General features: G+C 49.9%; 1 protein-coding gene across 2 annotated transcripts in view; it reads left to right on the forward strand.

Annotated features, from left to right (window-relative positions):
* The first annotated feature begins 905 nt into the window (after positions 1–905).
* LOC119448640 (histone-lysine N-methyltransferase, H3 lysine-79 specific-like) overlaps positions 906–21,231 on the forward strand; it is a 369,011-nt gene continuing 348,685 nt past the window's right edge. For both annotated transcript variants that reach the window (XM_049665662.1, XM_049665661.1), the window contains exon 1: positions 906–1,594. The gene's annotated coding sequence lies outside the window, so the exon portion shown is untranslated. The remainder of the gene's footprint in view (positions 1,595–21,231) is intronic.

The raw sequence follows: 21,231 nt of genomic DNA on the forward strand, positions 1-21,231 counted from the left end.
CACATTGTTACTAGCATCTGCTCAAGATCACTTCTTGACGCTTTATATTCACCCGCGTTCATGGGCATATTTTTTTATATAAATGTATGACGTGTTTTGCATTTCACATTACTTACGTTCGTAATTCAAGCTGATTATACGTACCTGTTCCACTTGTCCATATTTGACCTAAGCTTTCGTATAACCTGTGTACCAACCAACCCCTTACATAACACTTTTTGTATTAGGGGTCTTTAAGATAGTGAAATGAAATTTAATTCCTGAAAACAAGCTCATTAATCTACGCAACAGTATTACTGACTTGAAAGTGCGAGACTCTGTACCAAATATTGCTCGTGAGCCGTACGTCCATATCAAGCTCAACCAGACAGACGTTTAGATTAGGTTAAGCGATGTGTTGCAGGGACTCCGCCGCCAACGTCCCACAACCCTATTACGGACGGATATTACGTAACGTTGGGCTAGTTGGCGGATCCGCGTGGTGACAAATTGATTATGGTTATTCGGAAAGCTTCTAATATCTAGAACATCAGTCATGCACGAATAGTAACCAGCCAACCAACAGATAATCCGGAGCACCGGCCAGCGGTAACAAGTTTTGCGCATCGAGAATCTTTGCAAGTTTGGGCACCACGTGGGCGTTGTTGTTTAGCCCATCTCCGGTAGCGCGCGATGGAGGAACGAGCGCACCTCCGAAATCACATTAGCGGCCGGCGCTTCGGCTTCTCCGCACAGCGCCGCGTCCCTGCGGGGTCAGCGCCTCTCAGGAGACGCACTCCCCGCTGCGCTTGGCGAGAAGAGTTCGCTGCGTCTAACCACCCTGTTCGTCGGTCACGTGGCTTCTCCTCCCCGCTTCGCTCCCCTCCGCTCGGGTGCCGCTGCCGCTCCTCTCTCGTAGAGTCAAAGAGGGAAAGCCCAGCTTCCCGGCCGGCATCTCGCCTGCCTGCGCGACTCCTCCATTTGCGAAGCAGAGTTCGTGTGCCTCGGTCGTTCGACGGGTCGGCGGTCTCTGCCACCGCCGTTGCCGTGGCTCTGTTCGCCGTGTAAGATACTCGAACCACAACCGCCTGATCGTGCTTGCCTGCCTGCCGTTGCTAGCGTCAGACACCGTCGTCGTCGCCTTTTGTGAACCGCACGACAGCTGCTGTCCGGCGTTTGCGAGGCAACGGGAAGTGCGTGAATCCCGCTGCGTGCACTGTTTCTGTCGCTCCGTTTCGAAGGGGGTGCTGGCTTGCCCTTCGTCGCACCTCGTCCGGTAGACCGTCAAAGGTCGTTCAGCGGAGAAGGTGTGTGCGGCCAGTTGCGGATGATTCGTCTGCCGGTGTTTTGGCGTGACGGTGGTGTGGGGGTCGGCAGTCCTGCCGGCGTCCGAAATTGCGTTCCGTTCGCGTCGCCGTCCCTTGAGCGCATCGGAGGTACTTGCGACGACGAACGCGAAACCGTGACCGGCGAAGTGCACTGACTTCGGATTTGACACCAGAGACTACGAGTCGAAACTCAAGAGCTACAGCGTCGGAGCCAACGCGGCATCGTTTACGAACCGACTTTCAAGGCTTTCCAAGAGGGTGACAGAGATATTGACCGTCATCACAAGGTGAGAGCAAAAAAAAAAAAAAATTGTACGTTCAACTTAACGCTCTAACCGGGCGCACAGGTAAAGTAAGAATAGTTCTGAATAACGCGCTTATTTTCGTCACTTTCGCCCAACGTGCGTCATAGTCGAGCGCAACGTGAAACCACGAAGTTGCCAAGAGGAGCCGTTTTGCCAACGTTTACTTCAACAGGCGCTAAGCGCGCTTGCCATGCAAAGAGCTCGTGCATACGTTACTGCAAAACCATCAACGCGACAGGTGTTGCTGGATGCAGTGTGCAGGGTGTCATATTCTGCATTGTTTCTTCACAACGCGAGTCTAGGGGGATTAATCGCTCGGAGGGTTTATAGCTGACACGCCTTGAACAAAAGCGTGAACTGGGTTCAACATTCGCTTGAGCGCCTTGCCTAGTTCTTGTGGTGGTAGTAAGCCACAACTACGGTCGAGACAAATGAGAAAGGTTACAACGTGGCTTCGTAAACTTCGGCCTTTTCCTTCTCTTTGCATTTTGTGCCTCATTTTCTCATCACATTATTCTTCCATCCGCGCGTGAAGAAGCAGAGGTACTAGCCGAAAGCCTGATGGTGTTTGAGTTAATGTGTCAGCTGTTGAGAAACCCGCATGAACCGCTGTTCCTTCCTTCGCGTCGCCTTGGAGTCATTATTAGATCGCGTGCCAATTTAAACGCCAGCGAACTGTATTTGTAGAATTTACGGTAAACAATTACCTCAGACTTGCTTTTCTTAATGATGTACAAACTGAGGAAGTTAGAAACATAATAAATTATAAAATGAGCTCTCAGATTGCCGTACTTAAGTGGGTCGTCGTATTGGATTAACGCAAGAAATAATTTCGCGGTAGAGTACAATCACAAAACACTTAAGTGAACAAGAGAGAGAGAGAGTGAAATAGAAGAGAGGAAAGGCAGGGATGTTAACCAGACGCACGTCTGGTTTCCTACCCTGCACTGGGGGAAGGGGATTTAGGGATGAAAAGAGAGAGGAGATAGAGAGAGCACAGTTTCGCGCACTTTTGAAGATTCGCACCAAGTCTGCACACGGTAGCCAAGACCTGTCGACTTCAGGTACAGCAACAATGCTTTCGTCGCTTTCTGTGCCATCGACGCGTACGGCCATGGTCCAAGGATCTCCATTTCCGAAAATGACCTAGAGTCGAGGCGGTTCAATGCTGTCCGGAGAGCTTCACGCTCGACGTCGTACTGGGGACAGAGGCATATAAGACGTGTTCAATCGTTTCTCTGGTTCCACAAGAGTCACACATGGGCGTATCCCGCATTCCAATGCGGAACGAGTAGGCCTTTGTAAATGCCACCCCGAGCCAGAGGCGGCACAATACTGTCGCCTCAGAGCGGGAAACGTTTGATGGCGCTTGTAGCTTTAAGGATGAGTAAATCAGAGGCCGATCACGGTAAATATGTAGTTTGCCCAACACAGTAGACATTGCATATAGACTTGCCTGGTTATTAAGATTACATTCCCGCAAATATTCTTCATGCTAACCGCTGCAGAGTCCCGCTGCGAAAAAAAAACGTAAATAAAAGGATATCGGCATCCCCAGTCCTGTATACCTCAGGTCTGCCTTGCATGGCAAATGCAATTCCTTTGTATAGTATAACGAGCACTGTCTGCCGTTCACGTCGGTAGCCATTACTGATCCGCACAATTACTGAACACAACTATAGTATATACCGTATGTTCCAGCTAACGTTAGTCAAGCTGCTTAACGAAAAAAGTTATAATTAAAAAGACACCGTGCAAGGTAGAAGACCTACGGTGTTAGGTCGTCAGTGTTCAGAGAAATGAACATCGTAGGTCTTAAAATTGTATCTGGCATCGTGTCTATTTAGTCATAATTTCCGTTGAACAGCTTGGCTAACGTTATCTGGAACGCCGTATATGTTCTCAAGCTGCTTTTCACCAAGAACTTTTCCGTGGATATCACTGCACAGCGTCATGTGTTGCATTTTTTTTTTTTTACGTAACATAACTGTTGTACAGTTAAACATATTTTCTGTTTGATCACTCGCCGGAGTCTTCACACACTGTGCGATTGCGTTGCAAAAGTCATAATCACATCAAAATTGTAATAATAATAATAACAATAATAATAATAATGATCCATCAATCATTTATTTACCGTGTCCAGGAACAACCATGAGGTCTAAGTGCTGGCACGTGGTATAATAATAATAATAATAATAATAATAATAATAATAATAATAATAATAATAATAATAATAATAATAATAATAATAATAATATATATATATATTATTATTATTATTATTATTATTATTATTATTATTATTATTACCTTGCCTTAGCGCATCTCTAATGCGCTCCAACACAGTCCACAAGCAATAAATGGAGACAAGTCTACGCGTCACTATTATAACCACACCTCACGTAAAACGACAGCTCAGGTGAAAGTCACTCCTCTAAACGCGCAATATCGTGGTATGCCATTCAGCGCACATGATCAGCGTAAACAGAAACTGCTCTTCATCTGTCGCCGAGGGGGAATTTATCGCTCGCAAACTGCGGGAAAAGTTCAAGGCAACACGCCACATTTCTTGTTCGCATCTGACGACTGACCTCTATATACGCCGCCAATAAACGCCGCCTGAAGGTCAACACTCTCCTCTGCCTGCCGTCCGCTTCCTTGAGACGTCGTCATCATTCTTTGCTTCGACGTTTCTAATAAACGCCTCGATTATCCTATACGACGCGACAGGGATCACGGCTGTATCACCGACCAATAGTAGCGTAAAGGACACCCAGCGGGGGGGGTCTGCCCTTGGGTCGGTGAGCGCCCCACTTTCTTTCGCTTTCTCTGGACAAAAATGTGTTTGTTTCTCGGCGACAACGTCTTCGCTTTGTCCACGCAGGGCCGCCGCCACCGCGGCTGATCGATGCGATCCACGACGGTGATTACCCCGGAGTCGCGTTTCCTAATTGTTGCCGCCGCCGCCGCCGCCGTGCATTCGCTGTTCTGCGGCGCAGAGGTCCACGACGGAAGCCGGCCTTCCGAGCCCTTATCGATTCGCTTCCAGGCGTGCGCACGGTCGCGCTAGTCAGGCAGGACGTGCGCGACCCCCCACTCCCACCTCTCTTCTCTCCGCGCACCGCTGCGAACTTGGAGCACGGAGAAGCCGCTCGTATACCGAACGAGTCGGTGGCGGCGGATGGGTTCGGTCACCCAAGGCCCGGGTCGATGCACTGCCGCCACCCTAACACACGCGATCCTCCTTGAAACACAGCTGGCTCGCTACAATGGATTGGCCTGTCGTCCCCGGTGGTCATTACCTTCCATACTCGTTTTCTTCGGAGGGGGTTATACGTTCTTACTGACACGGGAACGTACTATAAACGAGGAGACACGACGACAGGCGACACGGTGAAGCTCGAGAATCACAACGTGCTTTTGTCGTCGTTTACGCGTTTTTTCTGCGCTTTGTGCGCGTATACCAGAACACGGAGCAAGAGATAATGATGACGTCAGAAATATTTTATCTCGGCAACGCGTCTCTATGGAGCTGCGCCGACGGGATCGCGGCAGATACGCGCTCTTTCATAGATGTGGGATCATGCATTTAGTATTGCACTTTAGAAAGCTTTACCGATGGTCCAGATAGTCTAGCAGGAATTATTGCGGTGTCACCTCTCCTCCCTTCTCTTCATTAAAATCTATTCTCCTCTCTCTCTCTCCTATTGCGGTGTCTCGTGGTGCGTCAGGTAAATCATTCTATATATTTTCTTTTTTAATCTCTGTATAGATTAACAACTCTGTAGATGAAGCTGTGGTGACGATGTATGTTTTGCCATGCCTACTGCGTGCATTAATATGATACTTGTCGTCGAGACCCGTTCATCAATATGAAAACTGAGAATGGAGAGAAAACGTTCCCGAAACTGTCGGCGCATGTATAGGTAGAGGCCAGTGACCTCGCCGAGAACGGAATTTCATTCTAGGTACTGCATGTTCTGTTACTGCAATGATCGGCAATATTAACAACGAAGAACAGGAGGCTGACAGCACTACGAGATCGACTTTTTTTTTTCTTTTCCTTTCTTTAAAGGTAGGCTTGGAGGTGAGCGCCCAGACGTAGCGGATCTCTATACTGTCCGCGGTTCCGACCTTCTCGCCGGCTGTAGACGTGCTTGCACTACAATGCGTTCGCTTTATCTTAGGTTAGCGCCCTTGCTGGCCATGAAGTATCCACTATACGATCTCCTTCACCGAACCAGTCATTTCACACGGAGGCGTGTCATACATAATAAATGTTACTAGGCTGAAGGCTGCAGACAGCGCGGAGAACTCAGCGAGCGTCACAAATACCGCAACCTCTTCTCCTGGGCCTTTATTGCAACTTGCATGAAGGCTGCCGAAAATCACATTCTTTGGGAATGCGAGGGAAACCCTCCTCCACAATCAATACTGCCAACTCATTCCCGCGAGATATGGGTGTCACTCTTGACGACGACTGACTACCAGATTCAGACAGAAGTAACTAACTGGGCCGAAACGGTTGTGTGGAAAGCAATTGGCCACCACCCTTCGGACCACTGGCAAGGTAACTTCGTTGTGCCGTAAATAAAGTTGTTCTTTATCTCTCTCTTCACTATTTTCGCAACGACTGCACGAACACTGGATAGCATAATTATTACCCGCAGTGAATGTTAGCGCCAGGGGCCGCGAGCTATAATCCAACAGGCGTGTCCTCCTCTACGATAAGGCTACCGGGATAGGGCATGAAAATCGCGTAACTCTCAGGCAACCATTCACAGTGCCCGCCAGTGGTGCATCTTCTTCCGTCCGCCGCGCACGCACGCACACACACACACACACACACACACACACACACACACACACACACACACACACACACACACACACACACACACACACACACACACACACACACACACACACACGCACACGCACGCACGCACGCACCGCCCAGTCAGCACGTCCTGCTCTCCCATGTTTTGTTTACGGCAACGCCCCAGGCGGCAGTACGTCCGGGACCACAACAGACCGGCGCTCTCCTCGCAACGACCGACGGCGTATAGACCACCGCCGATTCCTCCGCTTGGGTTTTCCTTGTTCGTTCGAACGTAGTATAGCTGTGGGGCAACCCGTTATCTCGCGAGCAACCGTTTATTCGCACCGACAAGTATAGAATAGTACGCGCGCGCGAAGGAACGTCCCGCGTTGTTCGCAGCTTGTTTTCTTTTTCTTCGCTGCTTCCTTCCCTCGTTTGCCATTCGCAGAAAAAAAAAGCAGTGTCTCAAGCAGTAGAAGTATAAACGAAAATGGAAAAGCCTGAGAGGAGGAGGAGGGTGGCAAGGAGGCGAAGGGTGGGGGTGGTTACGCGCGAGCAACGGGCGAACCTGAGCGCCGTTGTTCCCTGGGGAACCAACGTGGCACGGTCGGCTTTCCCAAATCAGAAGCGCCCCGGGGGTAACGCTACACACGCAAGTCGAGCAGGGGGGAAGAAAGAAAAAAAAAGAAAGAACGCCATTTGCGTACAGGAGCGGCCCGACCGGCCTCACTCTTCGGTCTGTTCGCGTTGCCGTTGATGAGAGACTGCCCTCCAATGCGACCCTGCGGAGCGCCGCGCACGTCTTCGAATATAGGGCCATTGGCGCCGCTCTCGCCGGCGGAGTCTCATCGGTGGCGTCGGCGCCGAAGTTGGCGCATTATACGCGCGCCTTTTGTCAGAAGAGCTGCCTGTCTGTCTGCCGATCGAGGTCACGTGGTCTAGCCACGCCGCGTGTCTGCACGCATTATGTGCTGGGGCGTCGGCGCGTGCGCGTTCGTTGCAGCGATTAGCCTCGATTGCTCTGCAGGTGACAAATGGAAGGCAGTTTCTTGCGACTCTATGCGGGGCGCGCCGTGCGATCATTTCTTCTGCGATTCAAACGTTGTTGTGTATATGCAGATAAGCACGAGAGAGACGTGGTTGCCGCCTTGCCACGTTTGTGGACGCATGCCGGATGACGAACAAATGGGATAACGGGCGAAGTAGCAAAGGACCGTGCTTTGCACGGACGCCATTACTATAGAGCGCCGCTGTATCCTCCACGGAGCTTCGGAAGATAAGAGAGTGAGATAAACATACACTTTTTGACAGTGCTAATGGTGTTGCAACACGGCGCCCATAGATGGATCGCATCAGTGAGCGCCATCTATACGTTATGAATCACAACAACAGCATTAAGAAAGAGAAAACGCAAAATGCACAGGGCAGGCCACTTCCATAGCAAGAAATCAGCGCCATTCTTGTGTGTGCATTTCGCTAAGCGCGGTCTTAAGTAGCGCTAACTTAACGAAACACAAGAACGAAGAAGGAAGGCAACACACACCAAGCGCTACAAGTTTCAACATTTTGAAACAGATGAAAGTTGTAGCACTTGGTGCGTGTGTCTCCCTTCTTCATTCTTGTGTTTCGTCAAGTTAGCGCTACTTGAATTGAATTCTGGGGTATTACGTGCCAAAACCGCGATTTGATTATGAGGCACGCCGTAGTGGGGGACTCCGGATAAATTTTGACCACCAGGGAGTCATTAACGTACGCGCCCCCAATGCACAAGACACTGGCGTTTTTTTTTTTTTTATTTCGCCCCCATCGAAATGCGGCCGCCGCGGCCGGGATTTGATCCCACGACCTTGTGCTTAGCAGCGCAACACCATAGCCGCTAAGCCAGCCGCGCCGGTAAGTTATCGCTACTTAGACCATGCTTAGTGTAAGCCAACGAGCCCAATTTGCTGTTCTATTAGGTGCAATTCGCGTTTGTGTTTCGTCTTTCTTAGCGCTCTCACCATGATTCACAATGCCGGTAACCAACTTTCCAGCCCATCCAACCAGCCCAGCTTTCAGCAATAGTAACGGTACTAATAGTAATAGTAATATGCACTGAGTCAATCAACGACTTGGCTGCCCTGTACACATAAGATTCAGATAAACGCGTACGTGTTATTTGTGTCGAACAGCAGCTACGTCTGCCACCACGGGCAGTCTCTGAATCTTTCGCGATACGTTTTCGGTGAGATGCTACAGCGGCTTACGCTCTTCTCTTGGCATAACAAGTCTGCCGGTGGGTCGCGCGAGTGATAACGGCTAACTAACAAGTACTCGAGCCCCTCGCATATCCCCCTAGCCTTCTCCGCTCAGCTTAGATACAGTAATACAAACTGTCGATAAACCGTAACCGAAGGGCGCCATCTTTCCCGTTCTGCCGCATCCTCCTTTTGTGAGCATTCAATTTCCGCGCCCAACCGCACGGGCACGTATACACGAAAGCAAGGCGCCGTGGCGCGCATCCCAATTAGCTTCGGCCGTCCTTCAATTGTCCCGGCGACACGGTGGCCAATAATTGGTCTGCCCGCCGTGTATATAGGCAATGGTTCCGCTGTGCCAAAAAGAAAGAAAGGAAGAAAGAAAGAGCGTTCGGCGCAACCAAAAACCTGCGCGCAATGAATAGTGCGCGAAGCGTTCGCGCTCGCTTCCGACGCACGCCTGATCGTGCAGTCGGTGACCCTGACATCGCCGCGCGCTCGCAGAGCAGCCAGTGCGTGTGGGCGCCGTGTTTTGTAAACGCTCACGCGAATGCCGCACCGACGTGCCACTGCATGTGGCAATGGCGAACCGAAAATGCGCCAGCGCTGTTTCCTTTCTCGTATAGCTGTTCGTGTTTACGCCGCGTCCTTTCTATTTCCTGCAGGCATCACTAACATTCTCGCTATATAATAATAACCATGGTCACCCCGTCCATGATCGCTAGCGTGTTTGTCGGACGGGTATCCCATTGGCAGGTGGGTTCTCTGTTCACTGCAGCATAATTGCTTAGATATTGGCTCGGGACGTCCATCATTTAGTTTTCTATTAAACCCACAGCGGTAGCCCGGTGGCGTTGCGCTGCTGAGCTCGAGGTTGCGGGTCCGATTTCTGCCGCGATCTGGTCACATTTCGATGGAAACGAAATGCAAAAACGCTCGTGTATTCTAGATTTAGGCGGACGTTAAACCCAAGGGTTCAAAATTATTCCCGAGTCCCTCCGCTACGGCGTGCCTCATAATCAGATCGTGGTTTTCGCTCGTAAGAGACCCCTGAATGTAATTTTTATTAAATTGTACTTTTGTCTGATTTTTCTTTCCTGTACCATATACGCGCATGCGGGCCGGCCCCTATACGGAAACACCCTTGATGTGTTGATTGGTTCACGTGGCCTGATCATTTTGGCGGTATTTTTCCGTGTGCCGAAAGCCAGCGCAACGCAGCAATAACTTTGCTAGTTTGCGATGAGAGCAAAGCAAAGTAAGCTGTCATTGATTGATGTGACATATGAAGGAAGACCACGAAGAATTAATAAAGTAAAACGTAATAAGGCTTGAGTCAGAAGTAAAAAAAAAACAAAAAAAACATAATAATACCATGCACTCTTGTGTATAAACACGGTCGCGCAAGTGCTCAAGTATCGTCAGCATGCAATATGCAGTCGCCACTGATAAGCGAAAAAAGGAAAAAAAAAAAGAATAAATACTTAACAATCTGAAACTGCGAGGTATAAATCTGCGTTCGGAGAGTTCCTATACGAAAGAAAACTGCCCGTATATGTGTGGACCATTAGAATTACACAATGGATACCAAGAGAAGGGAAGCGCCGTCGCGGACGGCAGAAAACTAGGTGGGCTGATGAAATTAGGAAATTTGCAGGCGCAAGTTGGAATCAGCTAGCGCAAGACAAGGGTAATTGGAGATCACATGGAGAGGCCTTCGTCCTGCAGTGGACATAAATATAGGCTGATGATGATGATGATATGTGTATGATAGGCAGTATTGCACAAACACTAAGCAGTACGTAAAATCAACGTAAACAGATCGCCACTGGACTTTTATTGCTTCGAGCGAGATAATGCCATGAAGCAAGGAATTCTAGGGGAACTTGCTGAAGCCTGTGATCTGTATCCTCTGATATTTCATTTCTTTTTTGTCTTTGTCTCTGTGTCGTAAACGAATGTCATCATGCGCGTAATTATATTTTGCTTTGTTCTGCCTTTCACTGCGGGCAGACATTCTCCGATTTCGCCTGACTCCCAACTATCAACAATCCACAATCTTTCTTTTTTTTTTCAAAACTTTTGGGCTCGCCAAAGATTCAATTATAGCCTTCGGTGACAAAAATATTTTTGGCAGCATTTGTCACTTTCCTAGTGTTCAGTCTTACATCATTTGTATATTAATTTTTTTCTCTCTTGTTCTTCGGGCCGAGGCGGTAATTGAACGCGTCGATCGAAGCTCATATTCCACACATGAAGAGAGAGCGCAGACGCAGTAAGAAAGGTACGAAAAAGTTCATGCCCCCCCCCCCCCCCCCCCCTGCGCCCTATCCTCCTCTCCTCCCTCCACTCCTTCACCGAGGTACGGGTTCCTCATTTCTTACGTGTTCCTCTTCTCTTCTTCTGCGTTAATCGACGTCGAATGTTAGTCATTCTTGATTCTCATTCTTTTAAAACCCTGATACTATGTATAACGTATTTCGAGCAGAAGCCAGCGTTTTACACGTTCTCCGTAACGTTATCGGCGAACTCGCCGCAGGGGCAGCCAGATGAAAAGAAAGGAAGCGTAATTTTGCGCCGACTAATGGCACGACATTTACACTGGACATGCATGGAAGTGACGGCTCTGGCAATGAAGCGAAGGAAAAGAGAGCAAGAAAGAAAGAAATGGAAGAGAGAAACTCGCGCTTCGAGGGCGCGAACTTGTTTGAAGCGAAAATGCGATGGTGGCGGAGTTGCGGCGGTGGCAGCGGCACTTGCGACGTCGGGTGTTTACCGGCACGCGGAGAGGAACGCGACTTGGCAACCGGTGGATCCGCGGATGGGTCGCGCCGTCGGGCACTTGCGTGACGTCACCGTGGCATTCCTTTCACCGTGTAATTTTTTTTTTATTCGCAGCGGCCGTGGTTATCTTGGACTGTACCTGTGCTCTCATATATAGGAGTTAACCCGTTTAGCAGTCGCAAGTGCTGGCGACAAAGATACCTATACCAGGCACGCACTCGGACGACGTTTGAAGAACGCACACACAAAGAAAAAAAGAAAGAAACGTGAAACGCTTTCGAGAAGTTTGTGGCTCTTTTCTTTCCTGGCACTTGCCTCGACGCATACACAATCAGCGGCCCCGCATGCCAAAACAGTTCTCTTTGGCAACGCTCGGGTTACAATGACGACAGCGGGAACCTGAATGCTATATAGGGTTTCGTAACACCGCACACGCACGCACGCGACAGAGAGGGAGGGAAGGTGTGGGGCGGTCGTCAGGTTTCACGCGTCGCCTGAAAGTTGTGAAGCCCAGTTGATAGTTTGTTTTCGTTTTACTGTCGCAATAAATGGAAAGCAACTCACGCATCGCTCAACTTAATAAAAATAAATTCTAATACGGGCCTGTGCGTGCGATGTTGTTTATTTCTCCTTTCTCCTGACCGCAAGCTGTGTCGCTCGAGTGTATTTGCGAGTAGATTTTGAAAATGTTCACGCAGTAAGCGCGGCAATCTCATTGAAAACTTTGAGTGAATTTGGTGACCTTGGATTCGGTGCTTGGACCTTCACCTCCTGTCAAGTGACCTGACGTTACGTTTTCTTCTTCTGCTCTTTCTTAACGTGCAGAAGATTAAGTAGAACCGACTTCTGTTCAATGAGCTCTTGTTTTCAAGTGATAAAATCGTTGCAGCAGCCGGACTAGTTGCAGTCATTGTTGCGCAATTCCGCTAGATTTGAAGGTAATATCACTTGGCACGGCGCAGTTCGATTTCTTATTTATACTAGTCCACTGGACCATCCGCTCAAGTTCGGATCAGTTCAACGTGAATTGGTCCCGCGTTGAATCAGTGCGGAATTTGAACCTGCTTGTGACAAACCTGATCATTGTGGCAGATTTGTTCGTATCATCCAATGTTTCTGTATGACCGAGTTATACAGAAAGAGTTCGATATATCCGAGACAAGTTGAATGCATAAAAATAATGACGGTCGTGCTGCTTTCACTTCGTAAAAGCCGAGCGTTCACTATTTGCGAGACTTTAAGAAATTGACCCAACATATCGCTTAATATTTTATTCGAATGCAATAACTAGCGCATTCGAAGTATACCTGAATTGCGACGGCAGCGGGTTGGACGGCATGCCCTTATTTCGCACCTCAACGCGATTCGCTCTGTTGGCCCCCACGGAAAGCAAGATCGCTTTCATGCAGCGCCCGAAAGAAACGACACGCCGCGCGCGCGCTCCGTTTGGTCGCCGGGGGTGAGTCAGCGTGCGTGGTGCGCGCCGCATCACTACCACGCACACACACACATACACACGCAAGCGTGCGCACATACAAGCACACACGGCCGAAGGGCTCGCGTGGGACGGCATCGGTCACGCGAGACGACGCCGGCCGCGCTGGCCCCCGTCCGACGCAGTTAACGTCACGGGCAACCGCGCCCGGCCGGCTGACAGCGGCGCCCTTGCCCGAAGGAGGAGCTGGCTTTTTATAGCGCCTTCAACCGCCACTTCTTTACGAACGGTGCGTGCGTTCGTGCGTGTGCGTGGGCAACGCCGGCGGCGCTCCGACGACGTCGCTCTTCACCGGCGAACCGCGAAGAGCCAGAAGCCCGCGCTGCTTGCCCGCCTGCGTCGCCGTCTCGGCTCGCGTACCCCCTGCCGAGGTCAGCCGACGCTGTAGCCACCGCATTCCACGAGTCCCCCTGCATGCCCGGTCTTTAAGATGCTCCGCCGACGTCGCATCTGCCAACGTCTCTTTGACCCGCGAAAGACGAGAAGAAGCCTGCGCGAAGGAGGAGGCTTCGGCCGAGAGCTTAGTGTAGCAGCGGCTGTCCAACGCTGCGACCTCGCTCGTAGGCGTACGTCTCGGAAGGTCCCGCGGCGATGCTATCGAGAATCGCTGGTCGATGACCCACTGGTGGGGAAGTGAACTCGTGCGCTTGCGCAGTCGTCGCTGGGAGGGGCCATCGAGTGTAGTTTCACCTTGCGGAGTCAGGGCAGCGTGGTTTAGAACACTCGGTTTTCCTCAAAGCAGCTGATTATCGTTTGAGATACAGTACAAACGGCTTTTACTGGACTACAAAGATATAGGAGCAGAAATAAAATCACGCGAGGGAGATGTGATGCTTTGTTTCATTACAAGAAAGCGCAGTTAATTTCTAGATAACAGATATTGAGGAAATACAGGAGAGTAAATCAGGAAGGAGTCCGCTTTGCTACCGCTCAAGAGGCAAAGTGAAAAGGGGATATGAAGAGAGAGGGAAAAGGAAGAAAATAGCGCGCACAAATCGGAGGTCGAACAAATGAACGTCACAGCATGCATAATAATTTGAGCAGCTTGCGGGAATAGCGTGTAAAAACCGACAACTCTCGCAGTGCTGTCAGCTTTTTTTTTTCTTTTTTTTTAATTTTTCGCTAGTGCATGGAGTAATGCGTCGTCGCCCGCCGAAAAAGTTAGCGTCGGCTGTCTGTGGCGTCATGCATCACATTCTGTCCATGGTGCGTTTTCCGTCTGCGCGTAAGTGCAGACGAAAAACGCACAAAACAGAAGGTATGTCCTTAATAATCCGTATCATTTGACGGAGTATCGTGCTACGCCATGCCCGCTTTTCTAGTGTTTCGCGCAAGCTTATCATGCAAGTTTGCTTCACGTTTTACAATAAGCAAACCAGCTGAAATCGGCAAATGGTATTGATCGATAGGCTGAGGGGACTTGGTGTCCGCACTTCGAGTAACTTCTCGCGTTTAGTTCATTAATAATTTGTAACAACCCATTTTGGCACCACTTGCGTTCCTCGTAATTTCAACATTGCTCCTAACCCGGAGCTGATTCTTCCTAATGCTGAAAGGGCGATGGGTATTCATGTACGAAGTGTAGATCTGATAAACAGTCAGACATCGTTTTCGACAGAAAGCTTGGTATACCGCACATCATTTGGGCAAATACCTTTGACGCAGGCATCGGGTTCAGTGACAAAAACTTTTCGCGATTCGCTTTTTACTTGCCCGTTAAACGGATTGGTAGGACCACCTAAGTTCACAACTGACGTTCTTGAATACATTATCACTGCAAAACGATCCAATCAAGTGTCTTATATTATCGAATGCGCGTACGTCAGTGCAACTCAGAACAGAGTAGAGATTAGGATGCTTTGTTGATTTCTCGTGCATCGTCGTCATCTTTTCTTTTCTTTTTTTTCCTTAATAACAGTCAATTTGCTAATTTGAAAGACCAAGTAGATACCTTCAAGGACCACATAAGCTGCTTAGTCCATCCTGGGTTTAAAACGTCCAAGCCATTATAAACGACTTTCTTGCTTTTCTGTCGCTTTACTTGACCCTCATAATCATGTGACGGCGTACGAGCGGCCCGCCCGGCAGGGGCGCAAAAATATACGATACCGCTGCCCTACAGTAAACCTCGCGTGGGATCCGAACAATGTGTGCTCCATTCTACGTATATAGACTGCATACAAGCGCACAATTTGGATTGTTTCTTTGTTCTATATGGACTTGACATGCAGAAGGCATGACCCTTGAGGTAGATGTGTGTCGTCAAATGTCTCCTGGAATTGGAGCTACCACCCAAAATCAAATAAAAAAGAACGAACGAAAAAAAAAAGGTTAAGACCTTGCAAAAAGGAGCAAGCCTTGAGACATTGCGCTTGACTGCACCGAAAAAAAAAGAGAAAAGTTTTACCAGGAAAGTATATAGATACACTGCTTGTAGTAGTATATATACTATGCACCGTCAGGCCGCGGAATCTCTTCAGGCGGACCGCTGACGTGCGCGCCGTCATTATCCGCCTCCTCCGAGCTGCGTCGTTCTCTTCGCGTCTTCAGAGGCCACCTTCTTTTCCTTACTTTATCTCTCTCGTCCTTTACCTCCTCTCGCATCCCGCTGCCATACATCCTCGAGCCACGTCTTTCTTCACCCGCATACACGTTCTTCGCGTGAGAGACGTCAGTCGCCGCGATTCGCCTCCTTCGTACGTACAATGTACTGCGGGGAGGCCGCCGCTCCTGACCGATTTACCCCGTCATTTCGAGACGAGAACTCCCCCCCTCCACCCTCCCTTCGTTCGCTGCGTGGCGGAGACGCGAGATACGAGGCGAACGAGCCAGCGCGAGCGAGCGGCGTTCCCTTGAGCTCGCAGGCCGAGAACGGCAGCGCGACGACCCCGCGACAAGTACGACGAAGACGACGATGTCTTCTCTCAGCGCCGCCGCCGTGGCGTCGGCGGTGCCCGGCCGCCCGAACCAACCGACCTCCCGGCGCTATAGCTACAGCACACACACACTCACAACACACGCCAGAATGGCATCCGGGCGAAGCGCGGTGGCCTCTTCTCTTTTGCCTCGCAATGGGCTCAATCTTTCGCCGCCCAGTTGTGGAATGGGTTGGCCGCTCCGCCTGCCTGCTGCTCGAGGCCTATTTCCTTTGTTGCTTCTTCTTTCGCAAGAAAGACGGCGCTGCTTTTCGAAAGCAACAGAGGCGGGGAAGAAATGACGAGTTCTGCAGTGCTGGAGGCGCGCGAATATTAATGTTTTTTTTTTTCTTTTTTCTTTTTTTTTTTGCGGAGCGCGTTAGCTTGGATGCACATTAATCCCCGTTGTTATCTGGCGTTTCTGAGAGACTCGCTCAGAATTGCGCAGTTCGTAGCATTCTTTCGTTGAAGGGTTCGCTTTATTTAAACAGCAGTGCACGGTACATGGCATAACGGCGAACTTGTAGCACGTAACGGACACGTTGAAGTCGCTGCATCTGTGTTTAATAAAACAAAATGCCTGTGGTCTGAAAATGGGCATTTCGTGATAAGAGGGCAACGACAAGCCGTTGCACATTGACTTTAGTTGTGTGCAGCTGTGTCTAACACTGCGTGGCACAGCCGAATAGTCAGTGGTAGCCCCCTCCCCCCCTCCCCCTAATTGATCTCAACTTAAAAAAGAAAATCACGCACACGTATGTACATGTAGAGAAATCCGCAAGAAATTATTCAACCGAAAGAGATGAAAAGTGCGCGAAGTCATGCATAAGACATTACTCGAGTAAGCACCCTTCAAGGCTTAGAAAATAATGGGCACTTATCGAAGGCTTGCTTCGACAAACTATATCACCACGCCGGAAATGTCGTGCTTCTACAATTTTGAACACTGTTAGGATTATTTAACGTTGGCCATGATCGGCAACACATGCACGGGCAATTCTCTATTCCGCAAGAGTTGAAGTGCGGCCACTACTACGTTTGGTAATCGGACCCTCGACTTAATGATCAGCAGCAGAACGCCATGCATAATTGCCGCGATGGGCACACAAAAGTATATCACGCGTTCGCGAAGAACCTGCCATCATCTACCCTCAAGCGAGTTCGCACGACTGGGTGCTTTTCATCTGCTTCAGCTTGGTTCTCGTTGCAATCTAGCAAGGAACTTCCGTTAGGGACACACCAGCCAAAATTTTCAAACATACGCTTCTTCATTCACCCCCCCCCCCCCCCTCCTACACACACACTTCTTTTTTTTTTACTCTGCTCGTCCTCTGAGGCTCGCAAACATACGCAAAATATGGAGCCCCATATCAGGCAGCACAAAAGGTACGCCCCATATATGACGTTAACGCAGCATAACGCACTTTAACCATGCAGTTGAATTCGAACAATCGCTCGCCTGCGGACAACGCATACACAAAAGCAGGAGCTGTGTATAGTGTACGCCTAGGCTACGCGAACGAGAGAAACACGCATACGCGCACTGAAGTTTCAGATAGCGCGCCCTTCAAGAATGACTGCATTCGCGTCTTTTTCAGGGGAAGACCTAGTTTTAAATGATGCACACCGCGCTCGTATGCCGAGACCTCCGTACGCGTCTGTATACACTCGTTTGTAAAGTGTTGCATACGCTCTATTTTTCTTCTTCTGTTATTGCATGAGGCTGTTCTTTATTGTTTCGCGAGTTACAAGAAAATATACGGAGAGAGATGGAGATAGAGGGAGCCACAGCGATGGTACATGGATAAAGAGAGTTGAGAAGCAAAGAAAATTAAAGCAAGGCAGTGGTGGCCTGTAGCCTTCCTCTTCTTAATATGTAGGTGACCCGGAGAGCCGGCGGTTGGTGCTCGCTACTTGCCTTTGTGGACGCATATATTTATTCCGCCGCGAACTCAATGGTAATGGTGGGTACGCTACACGTATACGTACCTACGTCGAATGACCTGAATATGCTGCACGCTGTGTCGCGCGCTGCTTCTGGAAGAAGAAGCGGGCCGCGACCTCGCTCGCCGCGCACTGCCCAGTTCGCGCAGAGTTCTTGAAAAAAACTGGCCTGCGGGTCGCACATATGTAGCTGTTGCGCGCAAGGCCATCGCTTCTCTGATACGCACGCAGTATACGAAAGCGTAGGCACTGGTCGTAGTCTTCTATGTAATTATGCGTTGTCGCTATGTGCTGATAACAAGAAAAAAAAGGCACACATACCTGTATGGTTGCTACTGTAATTACGCCTCCGCTCTAGACGCGCCACGCTCTGGTGACGTGAGCAGTCGTTTTGATGCGGGAAGGATATGTATCCAGCCCTGATAGGTGCCTTAGAATACTTCATCTACATATCGAACTTCTCTCAAGGCAAAACATAGGCATCTTAATGACATCAAATTAAAACAACGAAATAAGAGAAAAAGGAAAGAAAACATGCTAACAGCTTGTTTTGACGAGTGTTTATGGGGGTAACTTCAACGAGTTAAGATAGGCAAAATAAAGACGCAAGTACTTCGTCGAATGCGTATCCGTATCGGATGTTTCAGCCATCCGACGTACGCGTACTGCCAACCCAAGAGACTCGAGTTCGCTTTTCAGGAACTAACCAAAACAACGCGCGACAGCGCAGATGGCCAGCCGGCTGCAGTTCGTAACATCGCGTACCCGGTTATGAGTCACACCGCCCTAGTCGGCTCGTCCTTCTTCTTCCTTAGCCGTCGCGGCAGACCATCTCTAGACGTGTGTGTATCATCGCCTCTCGGCATCTCTCGCACTATATGTTAAGCAGCCCATCTCTCTCACAAGCGTTGGCGGGCGCGCCGGGTCGTCCGGTTGGGGGGTGCCTTGTTTCACGAGTCAAAGAGAGTCTTGGTTGTGGGCGATACTCGAGCCCGGCGCACGGTGGAGGGACGCCTCGGCGAAGCGACCTCGACCTTGATCCCACCCTCGCCCCAGGCACAAAAACGATGCACGAAGGAGAGAGAGAGAGAGAGAGAAAGGAAAGATAGAGAACGAAGAGCGAAGGAGGGAGGGTCAGAGAACGTGGGCCGCATTGTATACGCGCCGTAAAGAGCGTGCCTTTAGCGAACGGTTCCTCTTTGGTCATCGCGGTGCGGAAGCGACAGTCTCCTCGTGTCGGGAGCAGAGAGAGCCTCACGTCGCACACCCATCTTTATGGCGGGTGGCTCCGTAACGCGGCCACGATTTATCGTCGCGCATTTGCGGCGTGGGCACCACGGCGGAGACGGTGTCTCCTCTTCCTCCTTTATGTGAGAGGAGCAGATATACGGAAGGGACGGGTCGCCTTTCCCCAAGCGTGCGACTGCGCGCGTTTAAGACCTCCGTGCTCCGAATACGTGCGTGCGTGTGTGTGTGCGCGCGCGAGTGTGTGGGCCCGCAGGTGTGCGCGTGGGAAGAGACGATGCGCCCGCTGTTCGTGCATCCGTGTGAGGAGCGGAGTGCACGCGTGTACGGTACGGGTGTCTCTCTCCGTGTGTATACGTGACGCGTCGCGGATCCTACTGGCGTCTGCGCCCGCGAGAAACCTTTCGGACTGAGCGTATGTCGCAACGGGAAATAGTGGGACTCGGTGCCGGAGGTGGCGCGACAGACGGGATTATCCTGACGGGGCGCGGGGCCTCTACCAGGGACTCGAGGTCGCGTCGTCGTCGCCGCGTGTCGAACGGTCTACCGTCGAACACACACACGCATGCACGCAACCCCCCCCCCCCCTCCCGCACACACACATACACACACGCACGCGCAATAAAAAACGACAGGCTGTCTTCTGAGTGTTACTGAACATGTGGCTTGCAGCAACGTCCAACTAGGTGCATACGGCGAGCTGAAGATGGTGCCCGTTCCGTTTCATTCCCTCAATCAAGCGGGCATTTATGATTTTAACACATTCCTACCTCTTTATTTTACCTTGACTTTTCTTCCGCGTAAGACACCCGTAATCCCGTCAGCCGCGCTACATTCTCGAGGCACTGTAGCGTATAGCGTTTTCGTCCACTGAATGGCCAATACGCTTGGCCGATTTTAGCATATATTGTCGATCAGCGCCCAGCGCGCCTCGTTCAACATTGCTTCGAAGTTGAGTACAATCCTACTGTGGACAATGCCTATTCTCTTAGATCGTTGTGTTCTTGAAGTGGCGTTTTATTCATAATACAACGTTTGCTGTTTCCTTGGTTCCAGGTCTTTCATCGGTCGTCTTGCCTTTTTTAATTGTACTTGCATAGTTCTACATCCTTGTCTGCGAGTACTAATGCCCGCACCCTCTTTATCGAGGGCTATTCGCCATGTTTAAAAGTACATAATTGCAATCTCGTGTAAGCTCTTTACCCTCTTTACTCGTTTAAGAGACACCAACATATTCTTCCCATAATGGTTCTGGCATGAAATACACCGGGTGTCTCATCTCCATGAGAACTGACGCCCGCGCGCAATTACCAGTTCGGCTAACTACTACTACACCGCTCGTAAAAGAGAAAGACCTCGTTAAATTTTGTGGTTCTACTGGCGTGAAACAATTACCGTCTCTAGCCACAGCACGCCTGCTTTATATAGAAATCTATGAGCGCCGCTGCGAGCGGACAAGGCAGGGGCGTACTTCTCTACGCGGGAACGCAAAGTGGTCGTTCGCGAGGTGCTACCCGAGACGAAGTGCGTCTCAGACACGAAAACATTTAGCCGCTGCACCTGAGTATGCGCTTCTAATCTCGCTTTAATTTGGAGGATATCGTTCGTAGCTACACACTTTGAAGTTTTGGTCTCAACTATATACGATCTTCTGAAAATGCACTCTACTTCGCGCTGATTACCTGGCCTGCCCTTTCCTAGCCCCAAGTCTTCTGATGAGTAAAACACAGCGGGTCTTTCGACATCGTCGCGTAGGTTTGGTCCACTTATCCTTGGTACTCGTTAACAGCGTTAGTGTATTGCTGTTTCCGCGCTAAACGTGCTTGCGAGTAATTAGAAAAAAAGAAAGAAAAAGGAAACAAAGACGCGTTTTCGTGTTAGAGAATCGTTACGTCGCGATTTTAGCATATAGAAGTTTATATTGAGATTGACCCCTGGTATACGATGTTTTAGTGCATACAGCAACTTCTGAGCCCGTATTTTCCGACGTTCTATTCCGCTTAACATTTTTTCTTACTATATCACACGCCGCGCCAAGTGGCCGATATCAGCGATAATAGCGCCGCGGTGACGTCCGAGCTACGTCCGTGCCAATGACGAAAGCCAAAATGAGTGCAAAACGAAATGGATCGTTAGAAGATACGGGCCCTGAAGCTGTCACGCACGTGCATGA

The sequence above is a fragment of the Dermacentor silvarum genome, chromosome 4, assembly GCF_013339745.2.
Source record: "Dermacentor silvarum isolate Dsil-2018 chromosome 4, BIME_Dsil_1.4, whole genome shotgun sequence".
Taxonomy (NCBI): domain Eukaryota; kingdom Metazoa; phylum Arthropoda; class Arachnida; order Ixodida; family Ixodidae; genus Dermacentor; species Dermacentor silvarum.